At 40.5% G+C, this 13,387-nt stretch overlaps 1 long non-coding RNA gene across 1 annotated transcript; it reads right to left on the minus strand.

Annotated features, from left to right (window-relative positions):
- Positions 1-834: 834 nt before the first annotated feature.
- On the minus strand, positions 835-12,556 carry LOC134474135 (uncharacterized). Its single transcript, XR_010044763.1, has 2 exons — positions 12,310-12,556; positions 835-8,165 (listed from the first exon to the last, which is right to left on the minus strand). It is a non-coding gene; the product is annotated as an uncharacterized LOC134474135 (long non-coding RNA).
- Between the last annotated feature and the right edge of the window lie 831 nt (positions 12,557-13,387).

Consider the following 13,387-nt stretch of genomic DNA (forward strand, 5'->3'; position numbering starts at 1 on the left):
TTCTTCCTTCTTTGTGCTCCAGGAATGTATTTCCAGTTGTCTCCATAACGTTCCATGTGGATGCTTCCGATCACTGCATTTTCAATATGCCTAAACTCACAGAGCCATCTGCTGCCACCCCACCCAATCTGTTCCCTTTCCACTTTTCCCTATCTCTGTAAATGACACCACATTTTCCTAATCACACAGACTGTAAATCTCAGAATTACGTCTGATTTCCTTCTTTCTTCACCTCCTCTGTGCAATCGATCACTAAATCCTCCTTTTTCCTCTTCAAAAACAACACATGGGTAGCTTCCAGTTGAAACAGGAATTACATGCACGCATTTGGTTCTGCTTCCTTCTGAAACATCACTTGAGTGGCTTTCAAAGTATTTTTTAAAAGCAAAAATTTATTCCAAAAACAAAAAGAAGAAAACCACAAGTTGGAGAGTAGATACATGACCGATAATTGATTTAGCAAACCTGAAAAACTTGGATTGTAAGGCAAGAACACAAAGATCATAGGAATATCCCAGTTTTATATCTCTGAACAATTCAATGGCCCAGAAATTAGAGGAACTATGGCACATTAAGAAGTGGGATATGTGGCTGCTAATCCTGACATGTCAACATCGTTGGATTACAAAACTAGCAGGAGCCCCCTCCAGGGCATGGCCTTGATCACTACAGCCATTCCTCACTCATTCCTCTGTGGAGCTGATTCCTTGCTCGGGTTTCTGGCAGCCATGAACTAAGCAGCTTTGATCCACCACACCTCTCTACCATGTTGTTTCTGCCTTGGAACCAGCCAACCACGGACTTATTCTCCCAAACCATGAGATTAATTAAATATTTTCTTCTTTAAATTGTGGGTGTTGGGTTTTGTGTCTCAGCAAAAGGAAAGCTACTAATACAGGGATCAGGGACTAAAGAGAAAGATAATCTGAATGCCTTTTTGATGCAAGGAGAGTCCTAATTGCTCTTCCCTTTTGCCCCTACCCCAGCCAAAGATTGGAAGTTCATTCTCTGGAATAGTGGCTTTATGGCCCCAAACACCGTAACGATGACAGGTGGTGTTCTAAACAGAGGTGGCTGGTGAGAAGCTTATGTGCTAGTGCCAAGGCCTTAGGTTGTCTGCTCCTGCCAACACTCAGAGATCAAGCTTTTTAAAGGCAGAAAGTGAAAAGTACCTGTCTGGAGACTCAGCCAGCTTAAGAGAAAAGACCTAGGGACACTGACACCAGATAAACCCTAGTGACTGACCATGTCACTTCCTAGAAAATCCCTCAGGCCCCCCCCCACACCACCCACCTTTAAAGCTTACAACATAGAGATTTATTGTCTCAGTTCTAGATTTAATAGCTGTTATAGTTAGATCTAAAATGTCCCCTACAGTCTCATGTGTTCAAAGGCGGGCTTTTGGATGGTGATTGGACCATGGGGCTTCTTATTGTATCAGTGGTAAATCTGCTTATGAGAGTGCAGTTTCGTAGCTCTATTGGCAGGTGATGGGGACAGGAGTGAAGGCTGGCAGAAGGGAATGGGTCACGGTGGTGTGACACTGAGGACTCTATCTTGTCCCTGGCCCCTTCCTCTTGAATTATTTCCTTTTACTTCTGCTTCTTGGTTGCCACTAGTGAGGGGCTTTATTCTGCCACACCGTTTAGCAGTGATATTTTTTCCTCACCACAGATGCAAAAGCAGTGTTGCCAGCTGACCATGGACTGAGCCCTTTTAAATCATGAGCCAAAACAAATCTTTCCTCCTTTATTTATAGTGCTGAAAAGCTAACACAGTGTCTAAAATCCACATGTCATCAAGGCATCTTTCTCTTAAATCTCCTATTTTAAAAATCTGCCTTCTGAATAAATAGAAAAGGATTACCAGACTTTTCAGGAAAGTCTTCAATATGAAAGAAACCAAAACACAGAGAAATTAAAAGAAACAGATCATGTAAGAGAGAAGAAAGCTGGAAAAAATATCTCAGCTTTCTATTATTATTCTTAAAATCCATATGAATATTTTACACTATGAAATAAGAATAGAAGTGCTAAGCTAAAAAAAACAAATGGAAATGTTCAGAGAACAAAAAAAGAGCTCTTGGAAGTTAAAAATGTGAGAAAAATTTAAAACTCGCTAGAAATTGTAGAAAATAAATTTCTAAAAGAAAAACTAAGGTGGAAAATAGATAAATGCTGGAGACCAGAAGAAGCAAAAACAGAAAAGAGGAAAATATTAAAGAAATAATTTGTGAAAATATCCCAGAACTACAGGACATGGGTGGCTGGACTGACAGGGTCCACTGAATGCCACATGATTTAGAGCACAAAGTATGGTCACTGTGAAACTCAAAGTGTGTGGGAACATTTGACTACTTCAGGAACAAAAACAAAGCAAAACCTTGTTTAAAACGATAAGAAACAACATGGCACTAAACTTCATTACAGAGTAGTTGGAAGCTAAAAGACAATGGAAAAATGTCTTAAAATTTTTAAAGGAATGTGATTTAAAACCTAGAATATTATACTTAATCAAACTAGCAAATTTTAATGTGAGATTATAATAAGACCTTTTCAGGCATGTCATGTTCCAAAAAATTGAATGCAGTTTTAAAAATAAGGATAATGGTGGATGCAACATACAAACATAAGTGAAAAAATGAAGAGAGATGAAGAACTGGAACCCAGGCAAGAGCGATCCAATGTATGACACAGACTAAAGTGTGTGCCGTGAAGCAGACCCGTCATCCTAGCACTGCTGGGAGGCTGAGCAGGAGGATCAAGACTGAGGCCAGTATGGACAACCTAGTGGGACTCGGTCTCGAAATCGATCAATCAGGTTCTGCTTCAGAATAAAATAAATAAATAAGAAATGGAATGGGGATGCAGCTCATTGTGAAGATCCTTGGTTCAATCCCCAGCACACACACATGCACACGCAGAGAGAGAGAGAGAGAGAGAGAGAGAGAGAGAGAGAGAGAGAGAGAGAATGAATGAATGAAGGAATTGGGATAAACATGATAGGAAAACTGCAGGTAAGAGTTGGGCAACATGTATGGAGCAGCCAGTCTAATTTGGAGCAAATCTGGGGGCTTAAGCAGAAACATCGCCAAGATAAAATTGATAGCTACTTTTATCCCCTTCCTCTTTTTCATCCTCTTCCTCTTGCTCTCCTTGTATTATGACACAAATCCTCTTAAATTATTTGCCATGAAATATTTTTCTTTCATTATTTCAAAACACTAGTTGACATTGTAACATATCAAGCAAAGACTAATAGCTCAAATGTTTGCTAAGTATTAAACACTTAAGTACATTTTATGTATTATCTCAATTAATATTCACCTGAATCCTATGAGTTAAGAATTTTGTGATCTCCACTAAGAAGATAGAATAAGACACAAAGAGGGTAAGTACTGACACCTATGAGAATCGGTAGAGTTGGCACTGAAACCAAACCTGACTCTGGAGTCCATGATCTTAACTGCAATATTATGTATTAAAGGGAAGCTGAATTCTCTGCATTGCTTTAAATTCATGAGGCAATCCTTGATTACAGTTTAGTGTGCATCTTGTCACACTTTTTAAGTTTATATGAATATATGAACATACATATATATAGAATTCTTTTCCATCTTAAAATAGTGAATGATGATGCATGTTTTTATTTTATTTCAACTGTCACTTACTGAGCATACATTTTGTGCTGACACCATAGTTAGATATTGAGATGAAAAAAGTTATAAAGCTTGTTTTCAAGATTAGTAGACTGAATATCCTGGCTTATTGAGAGTTATCATCATAAACACTATTTTTCAAAGAATGAAAGTGTAATCAGTATATTCAGTGGTAAGTTATACTAAATGCAACCTTCCACTGTAGGAACAGATCAAAATTTGTTCATCCATTTGCCTTTTGATGGGGTTGTTTTGGGCTGTTCTAGTCATTGGCTATTATGGCTACTGCTACTATGAATATTTGAGTTCAAGTTTTTGTGTGGACACAGATTTACTTTCCCTTGGGTGAATGTTTAAAAGCAGAATTACTGAGTTAGAGTGTTGAGTGTATGTTTAACTTTTTAAGAAGCCGTCAACTGATTTTTCAAATTTGTACCATTTTATAGTCCTACGAATAATATATGAGAGTTCTACGTACTCTCATATTCTTACCAATATTTGCTACTTTGAGTCTCTTAAATTTGAGGCATTTGAATGGGTGTGTAGTGGTATCTCATTGTAATTTTTGGGCATTGGAATGGGTATGTAGTGGTATCTCATTGTAATTTTAGTTCTAAGTTCCATTTGATTATTTTATGTCTTTGGTGAAGTATGTATTCCAAATCTGTTGCCCATGTCAAATCACTTCTGTCCATTAAAATGTTTTGGTTATCTTGTTCTTGTGCTCTGAGTGTTTTTATGTATTCTGAATGAAAGTATATTTTTATCAGAAATATACTTTTCTTCTATTCTGTATTAATCTTTCCATTGTCTTAGTAGTATCTTTTGAAAAGCAATAATCCTTAGATATCAATGATGTTTAATCTTTTTGAACTTATTCTTTTGGTATTATGGGCAATTTTTGCCTATTCTGCTATTTTAAGTATTTCTTTTATTGATTAAAATAAATTATTCATATGTGATATAACCATGTACTTAGAACAAAATAATCAATTTAATAACTGTGAGAGCTTAGGGGAAAATTAAATAAGGAAAGTATAATGGAATTCAGATCTTAACTTCCTTATGTAAGTATTGGTCCAAGAGCTTTCAGAATGGCCCGTATGTCAAAAGAGTCAGCTGAAGAGAGTTTGATGAAGAAAAAAATACTTACATCAGAGCATGTAAGGACCAACTTTCTAGCCACAGGAATTCATTACAAATTGTGGGGCTGAAGGATCAAAAGAATAACACAGTTTTTAGAATTCAAGGAGATCAATAGCTAAAGGTGAGGTCCATCCAGCAGAAGATGTGGTCTTTGGTGGAGGAATATGGCCACCGCTGGTCCACGATCCACCAGGGAGGGAGTCTGAATAACTGCACCAGTCTCTCCCCACTTTGAATCTTCTTTTCCTCCTAGTAGCTAAACTAAACTGGAAGCAGAGAGCAGGAAAGCTCAGCAAATGCTATCCATGAAGAGCAGTCCCTCAGAGATGACTGTTGGTTCATTGGTATAACAAAGCCAAACTGATTAGGGGAAACCCTCCAATTCCAATGTAAAGAATACTGACTGTGTTTACTGCTGTCGCTATTTCTCTCTTGGGCAGGGTGCCTTGTAGAACCACTAAGCTCAAAATTGCTGTGTCAGTGTAAGAAACAAAAATTTCTCATATGGGTTGTTAAACCAATTGGTAAGAGTAGCTACAACCCATTTCCATCCCTTACGTCCCAATCATGATCATTCTAGTTAGGAATGGATGGCGCTGTGTGTTGGCCTGGTCTAGTACATGTAGTAGGAAGGCATCCCACCTGCAAGACTTTCATTCTGAGCCTGGCTTTCAGAAATCTCAGCTCTGTAGCTACAAGAGAAATGGTACCTTTTAGAGTGCTTGTCAAAGTTTTCCAATAACCTTAGTGAATTTTTAGCTGGAAACATGACACTCTAACCTCATCCTTTCTCCTCTGAAAGTTCTTTGACTCTTAGAAACAAGCAACTTGTTACCTCTATCTCTTACTTTGTGGCTACTCTTTAAGGCAGGAAAGGCAAGGATAGGCTGTTTGAGGCTGGCATTTTTGATCTCTAGTTTTCAAGGTTAATTGTTTTCCAGCTAACTCTTATTTTTGTGGAAATGGTATCTTCTTTACCATTCTATAACAACTACTTGGATACTCAAAACTTTATCTTTTTTAGGATCTTGGCTTCAGCTAACTGTAGATAGTAGTCTAGGTAACTATTTTGTCAACCTATGCATGGATTATCTACTATCACATTTTACTAGTGGTAACATAGCCACTAATATCTTAAAATCTGTCTGGAACAGAGAAGCAATTCCAGATTCCTACCTCCACCATTTCATTCTCCTGAAACCAATTCCTGTATTTGAAGTTTTTCAACCAAATTTAGGCAGAAGAACAGAGGTCCTGTGAGACCAATGGGACAGGGCTTATTACGGGAATGTGCTCTTATGCAGCTATATAGGAAAGTAGAGAAATGGAAATCTGGAATAAGTTGGGGAATGGAACTCAGAGAAGGAGTCACCTTCCAGGCACTTTGAGAAGTAAGCACTTCCAGCTGCAAGACTTGTCACTAATAGGGAGTGTGTGAAGAGGCTCTGTCTGGCCAGCACCTCTGCTGGTCCAAAGCCAAGCCCTTGCCTGAAGTTGATGTTGGTCATCAGGACTGTCTAGTGGGAAGAAAAGCTGGCTGTGCATGGCCTGGGTACCTCCATGTCTAACTAACATAAAAGAAAACATTCAGAGAATAATGACTATGAGTTTACTTCTAGCTTCCAAATTTCTCATATACATCTCTCTTGTCTAATTCTAAAATAATACAGTAGAGAAAGGGGATTCTGGAAAATATAATTCCAAAACTGACCATGTTGACATCATAACACAAGCCACCATACATACAGACAGGTTTTTATAAAGTCAGCCCAGTGATGATTAGACTTTTGTCTTCTCAGATCAGTAAATTATTTTTAAATGAATATTATTTTTAAATGAATAGGGGTGAGGAATTGTGAAACCATTCTATTCTATAAAAGAAAGAACATTTTTAGTACCAAAATTAATGGAGGAAGTAATATCATAATATAAAATAATCCCTTAAATGGAAAACAATATAAATTTATGAAAATTCATTACTATTCTCTTCATTATTTTATACCAAAACTTCATTTCAGACCCATCCAGGGGAATGGATTAGATAATATCAGGGATTTTTTTTTTGGCCTCACACTAAAGCAATAACAAATTCAGTAATATTTCTGTCTTCATAAAGACCATTTCTTTAGTCCATTACTTGTGCAGAAGATGGGTAAGTTAACTGAACTTACCAGTATGATTTTAAATTTTTTGTCTCTAGGGCAATGGTAAGACTTCTCAGGCTAACTCGATTTTAGTAATCTAGAAAAGAAGACTGAGAAATAGATACAACTGATAAGCTCAACTCCTACTCAAGAGCATGTAATTATGTGTTTTTACCACCAGAACTATTCAAAATTGCAAAACTGGAGCATTTGAACTGGAAATTGTTCAATGGTTTTCTGACACCTCATCTCTCATGTGTCAATTGATCTGACTTCAGATTTCCAACTCTGGTATTAACATTTTTTAAAAACAAGAACATTTGCTTTGTTGTTGTATTTTGGAAGACAGGGTAGCCCATAGCATGAAAATGTGAAGCTATGGAGTTGTCCTAATTTTTCAAGGGGTCCTTCAGGATGGAACTTTTTGTCTCTAGGATATTCTTCTCTTTGTTCTCTGCTGAGGGCAGCTCTTGGTGGCCTGCTCAGGGTCCTGTTTTCTGTGTATCAGCGAAAGGACTCTCTTCTGCAGCCAGTGGAAGGCCTGCTCCACGTGGAGACAGGCAAGTGGCCTGTGGTTTGGGAGCATCCTCTTCTAGCTGTGCTGCAGAGGCCGAGGGCTCTGTGATGCCTGACACATGGCTGCTGCTCTCTTTACCTGCCATCTGGGCAAATTTCTGTTCTTTACATATCACAGGCAGCTCTGGAAATGGGACATCATCTTGTCTGCTAATTTGCAGGTGGGTGAGTCTTGGCATACCTCCTGTCTCTGAGGACTCACCTGAACCCAGTGTGAAGGAGAACTGCTGTTGAGTTGAAGACTTTCAATCAGATCAAGTTCAAAGGAATCCCAGTCATCATTTTTCATCTTTCTCTTGTTTTTTGTTTTGTGATTTACTTTGTGTTTTGATTTTCATCATTATCCTTTTGGATTTCTTCATTATCCATTTGACCACCCTGAAATGTTTTCAGCAGTTTCACAAGACCATTCAGTGTGCCTTCGGTAAGTTTTGGTTCATCTTTGGGGTACCTGTCTGGCAATCCCTTGCCTCCACGTATATTTTTGTGAGCAGTTGATTCTCCAAAGTCATTAGGCCAGGCTCCGGTGACACCTAGTTTGTAGATCTGATGTGGGTCATCCTGAAGTAGCTTTTGTAGGTTTGGCCCTCTCTTTTTCCCTTTAGGACCTCATGTGCCTTGGATAGGAAGGATGAGGTCACCTGAAAAACACACATTGCGTGACATGTCATCAAGAAGGATGATGTCCTCACAGAATGAGGAATCGTCACAGGATAAATAGTCCCTAGAGAGACTTGGTGTGGATTTGGCTTCAGAACTACAGTCCTCAGAGGGATCACTGCTAGAGGATGAGAATGCCGTGCAATTGAGAAGCATTTCTGTCAACACAGGAAGCTTCCAAAGGAGAAAAATTGGAGATATTGAGGAGAAACTTCACTGCCAACTCCTAGAGCATAAACAGGAAATGTGAGAAAATCTTCAGGTCCCAAGTCTCTGGGTAATTATCTAATAGGTTATAAACTATCTTCTATGACTTTTGGTTACCATGGCAACATCCAAACTATAGCCCGGTAGTGGGAATAGTGAAAACAAGGATAGGAAACCACAGTATATTCCCTTCCAAAAACACTGTGATCACACTCATTGCAGGCTAAGGAGTACCTCCTGAGGCCAGAAGGAACACTGCCCCAGGGTGGGGATTACTTTCCTCATGTCTTGGGATGTCTGAGGTCATTCCTGTCCTCAGAGAACTGAAGCCTTCTTTGGGGAAATCCACATAAACAACCCAGTCTCAGATAGGGTGGTTAGTGTAACAGAAGAGCCTAAAACTTGTGTTCTGATGATAGAGGAGAAATAAAACTCCCCGATAGATGTGCAATGTGCTGAGTTGTGTATCCTGAAGTCAAAGAATGAATTCAAAAAGAAAGGAGGTTAACAGTACAAAAGATTTACTGGGAAATGGGAATAGCTCCTGAGAGACAAGAGGGGTCTAAGAAATGATTGCCACCGAGGCCCTTTGGCAGAGGTAATTTATGCAGCAAAGTCACAAATGGGGAGACAACATGGGCCAAACTATAATCAATGTACAGGATTATAAATATCATTGTTTAGCTAATATTAATCCAATAGAGAAGCAGGGCATGTAGCAAGAGCATGTAGATGGCATCATTAAACTTGGCCTGTCAATGACTTCTAAAAAGGAGCATTTTGGAGAAAGGATGAGCCCAGGTGTTCTGGTCACCCACCCAGCTGTATATCTGGATTTAATGGACTCGGTGGTATAATCTAAAGTTTTGATTCAGCCCCTAGGAAAATATGTAAGTCTGGTCATTGCAATTTTAACTCAGCCTTGTCTTCTTCAGATGCCACAATTCTGATGTCTCTACCTTCACCGACTTCCTTGAGAGAGCCCAGTCCCTTTCGGACTGCGTATTAGTTTTTACCTAACTTAGTTATCTATACTATTCCGCCCTGTGAAGAGGTATCCCAAAGCACAGTTAGGGGAGAACGGGCAAAGTTTCAGTCTAGCTTTTTCAAACAGAGAAGGGTCAGTGTAGGGCCCTTCTCCAGGAAGTTAATCCATGGTGGGGTTAGTATTATAAGGTCACTCTTGTGGGACCCAGTAACAGCTTATTGCTGGTTACATTTGCATGCTCATTTAGAGTCTGGCAGTTTCTAGGCAAAAATAGACAATTTTTTCTAAGAGATAAAAGCATGTATGATCAAAGCGAAGCACTAGAATGGACAAGCAGACCAAGGGAAGTGTCACATCCAGACCCTGCTTTCAAGAGACTGGATAATGATTGTAACCAGCTAGCACAAGGTTTAAATTTTATGATCTCATCTAGGGATTGAGCACCTGGAAGTATATAGTATAACCAATGAACTGTTATTACTTTGCCAACCATGCTTGTCTTAGAAGTTGAATCTCTGTAGAATATTAGCAGATAATAATTACAAAGCTTTATAGAGAAAATTTGAGGTTTAGGGCCACATACTATTTCAACATGACAATCATGATGACATTGTATCTCCAAAAGCACATTTAAGTTCCATTTTAGTATAAAACAGCTTTTTGTCAGTTATCTTTATCTACTTGTAAGATATTAAGTGACATAAAGAAATTTTTTATCTAATTTATTACCTTTTAACCATGTTTTGGTAAGAGCAATACTTCAATAGAATGTATTTGTTCACAGATGTACTTTATAGATTATTACTGTCTATCTATCTCTAGTCATTAGAGTACATTGTCTGGGCTGCACATGTTAAGGTACCTTTCACTGTTACAATGCAATTACATAACAAAAGCACCAGCATGAATCTGGAAATTTACTGCATTATCTGGCTGGTGGCTCATGCCAGGTACATTTTATCACAGACGGCTGGAATACAAGTAAGGGAATGCCAGATATCTTGCCTACCACCATAAACAAGAGGGTTGGCCAGTATTACTAACATTTGGGACTGAATACTCTTTGTAGTGGGTGGTTATTGATGCATTGAAGACAAAGAGCGCATTCTTGCCCCTCTGCTCAGTAAAGGCCAGTAGCATTTTTCCTCTAGTTATGACAACCAAAATATATCCCCAGCATTGGTGGAAATAAAGCAGCCTCTTCTTCCTCACTGAGAACCAGTGATCTAACTTTAACCTGAATGCAAATATAAAAATATGGGGGAGGGTACATGAGCATCCTAGACAGAGATGGAGAAATCACTTCAGGCTGCTGCCCTTAGCAAAGAAAGGAGAAGAGTAGGCACAATGATTAACTGTTGAAGTGGACCAGGCACTTTCTGATGTCTGGTTCACGGTCCCTCGGCCTGGTTCTGATGGCAAACACAGTGGACAGTCCTATTGCTGCAGGCAGCTGAATTAGTTAGAAATATTATAGGCAGCAAGACAGGGCTGGGTCCTCCAAGGAGAACCTTACAACTATGGGGGAGACAGACACCTCCTGCTGTAGTCCAGGCCTCAAGACAAAGGATCAAACAAATGCACCCATGTCCTATGGACTGATATTCTAAGTAGTTCCCTGTCACCCTGAGGAAGTCAGGAGTCACCATTCCAATCTCCTAGGGAAGAGTCACTGCTCTCTAAGCATGCCTGCTTTCTACACAACTTGCTTCCCCATTTGTCTCTAATTTAGTCAATTTTACCGCAACTATTAATCTTATTGGTTAACCATAGTTCTGTCCCACCTTATGCCCATCTGCCTTGTGAGTTACCAGTTTTCCCTGCCTTAAACCTGTCTCACCCCGTATCACAGTCTCTGGCAACCAGCCCGGGACCCCTTCTGTCTCTCTCAGACAGAAGCTTTCTTTCTCTCAGTAAATACGTTCTGCTCTTAACCTTTGTTGTTCCTAAAATTCATTCTTCAATTTTAGAGAACATGAACTCGTACTGGATATAGTAGGTCAGGAGTTTCATTGCCCTGTTTCAGTATGTGAGTGCAGACTCAACTTTAACGATGTTGTCCCATCTCTGGACACACCCTGTAACTTTCCATGTGCTTTCTCACAGCTCCTAGGAGCATGTGTGTGGTGTGTTGAGAGAAGGGGAACCATGTTAGCAGTGCTGGGTAGCTAATAGACTCAGAAGCAGGCCCTATACCCTTTGTCTCCTCGTTCTTTGGGCAGACAATCTGGGAGGCACTCTAGATTTTTCTCTAGAATAGAACCCCGATGCCCTGTCCAGACACCTCAGTGTTGCACCCTCATGGTAGGTGGCTCTGTCTTTCTCATCTCTCCCTCCTCACCCTCAGATCACCTTAGGTTTAACCTAAGCTCTATTTTAGGGAAACCAAAACTAAGACAACAGGCTTTGTGGTTTGTATAGTGAGTTATATCCACCATACTTCCATTCAAAGTTCAGTTCACAGAGGAAATTGTATGTTGTTGTTCTTCAGCTAATTTCCACAGCAAACAGAAAGGTTCTGCCAATGAGATAAAATGACATTGTTTTTCTTTACCCTTTCAACCTACTGCAAGTCATCAAATCCATCTATTCATCCAATAAATATTTCTTAGGCACGTACTGGCCTAGGAGCTGGGGGATATACACTATTAAATGAGGTAAGCAAAAATATGTCTTCTGCAGCTTGCAGTCTGGTAAGCAAAACTGTAATCCATGCAGTTCAGTCATGGTTGTAGGTTGGACAGTGGAAGAGGCTGTTGGAAGCGAGACTAATTGGCCTGGAACTCAAATCTCCAGCTCAGTGTTTCTCTACCTATCTGTGTTGGTCTCCTGCCCGCTTGCCCAGTCTTTCCTGGCATGCCCCATCTTTGACACAACCCCACATTTCTGTCAGATGTGTGTTTTTCTCCCTGTTTTTCCAATAGCGTTACCTTTCCTGCAGATTGAAGGTCCCCCCTCCTCTAGCAGTTTCAGCAGCTCCCAGCTTCAGCCACTCCCAGGGACTCCTTGAACCCTGCTCAGTTGTTCTGTGAGCTGTGATGAAGCTTCAGCCTCCTGTATTCCCAGTACATTCCCTTCTGCCGCCAGGCCCCTCTCGCCTCTGTCTCTCGCCTCTGTCACATGCATGCACCACTGATGACACAGCCCTTGCTTTGGATCCTGATTCGTGAGTTTACATTTTCCAGGGAGTGAATCTTGAGCTGGGTGAACTGCATGAAGCAGTAATATCTCACTTGATAAGAATTGTGCCAGGCTTCTGGGCCAAGGGGAACATGCACAGTTGGGATCTATAAATAGAAACAGCAGCAGGAAATAGACTGACCTGGGGGCAGGCAGTGATTTGCAAGTAGACCTCACATATTTTCCTTAGGGAAATTAGCAGGTCTCATTTCTGTGCCCAGTGGGATTTTAGAATTAATTCTGTCTTAGAAACAAAGGATGATTGTCAAGGTAAAGATCAATCAATGTCCTCTCCTCCTTGACTGGGGAAATTGGTGTTTTGTGTGCCCTGACAAGGGTGAGCTTAGTAGTGGTTTGAACTGTGGGTTCACATTTTACATGCTCAGGACCCATGGAAATGGATGCTGTCCTGTGTATGACAGCAAGCTTCCGGGTAGTGCAGGGCAAAGCTCACTGGGTGGCTGGAATTATGCTTTGGAACTTGTCTAGCCCTGTCACTCGGGGTGACTGGGGCCAGCACACAAGAGCGGTGTGGAATGGGGTGGGAAGGCAGCTGGGCCTCCCTGACAGCCCAGGTCTCGATGTTCACAACCATGACACTCAGTGGGAGTGGAGGGAAGCGTCCCAGGCTCAGGCTCGCTTTTGAGTTATCTCTTGTCTGATTCCCACAGTGGGGGCACATCTCTACCCCACCTCCGGCTCAGAGCATTCTCCTGGAAGCCTGAGGAAACGGCGAAGTCATCGGCACAGGCTATGTTCCTGTTCGTAGCTCTTACTGATGTCTGCAGAATGCTCCTAGCAGCTGTGATTTATTTCATAGTTCAACCC

This window comes from Cavia porcellus, unplaced genomic scaffold, assembly GCF_034190915.1.
Source record: "Cavia porcellus strain 051 isolate PalLab524CR breed Dunkin Hartley unplaced genomic scaffold, mCavPor4.1 scaffold_31, whole genome shotgun sequence".
Lineage (NCBI taxonomy): Eukaryota > Metazoa > Chordata > Mammalia > Rodentia > Caviidae > Cavia > Cavia porcellus.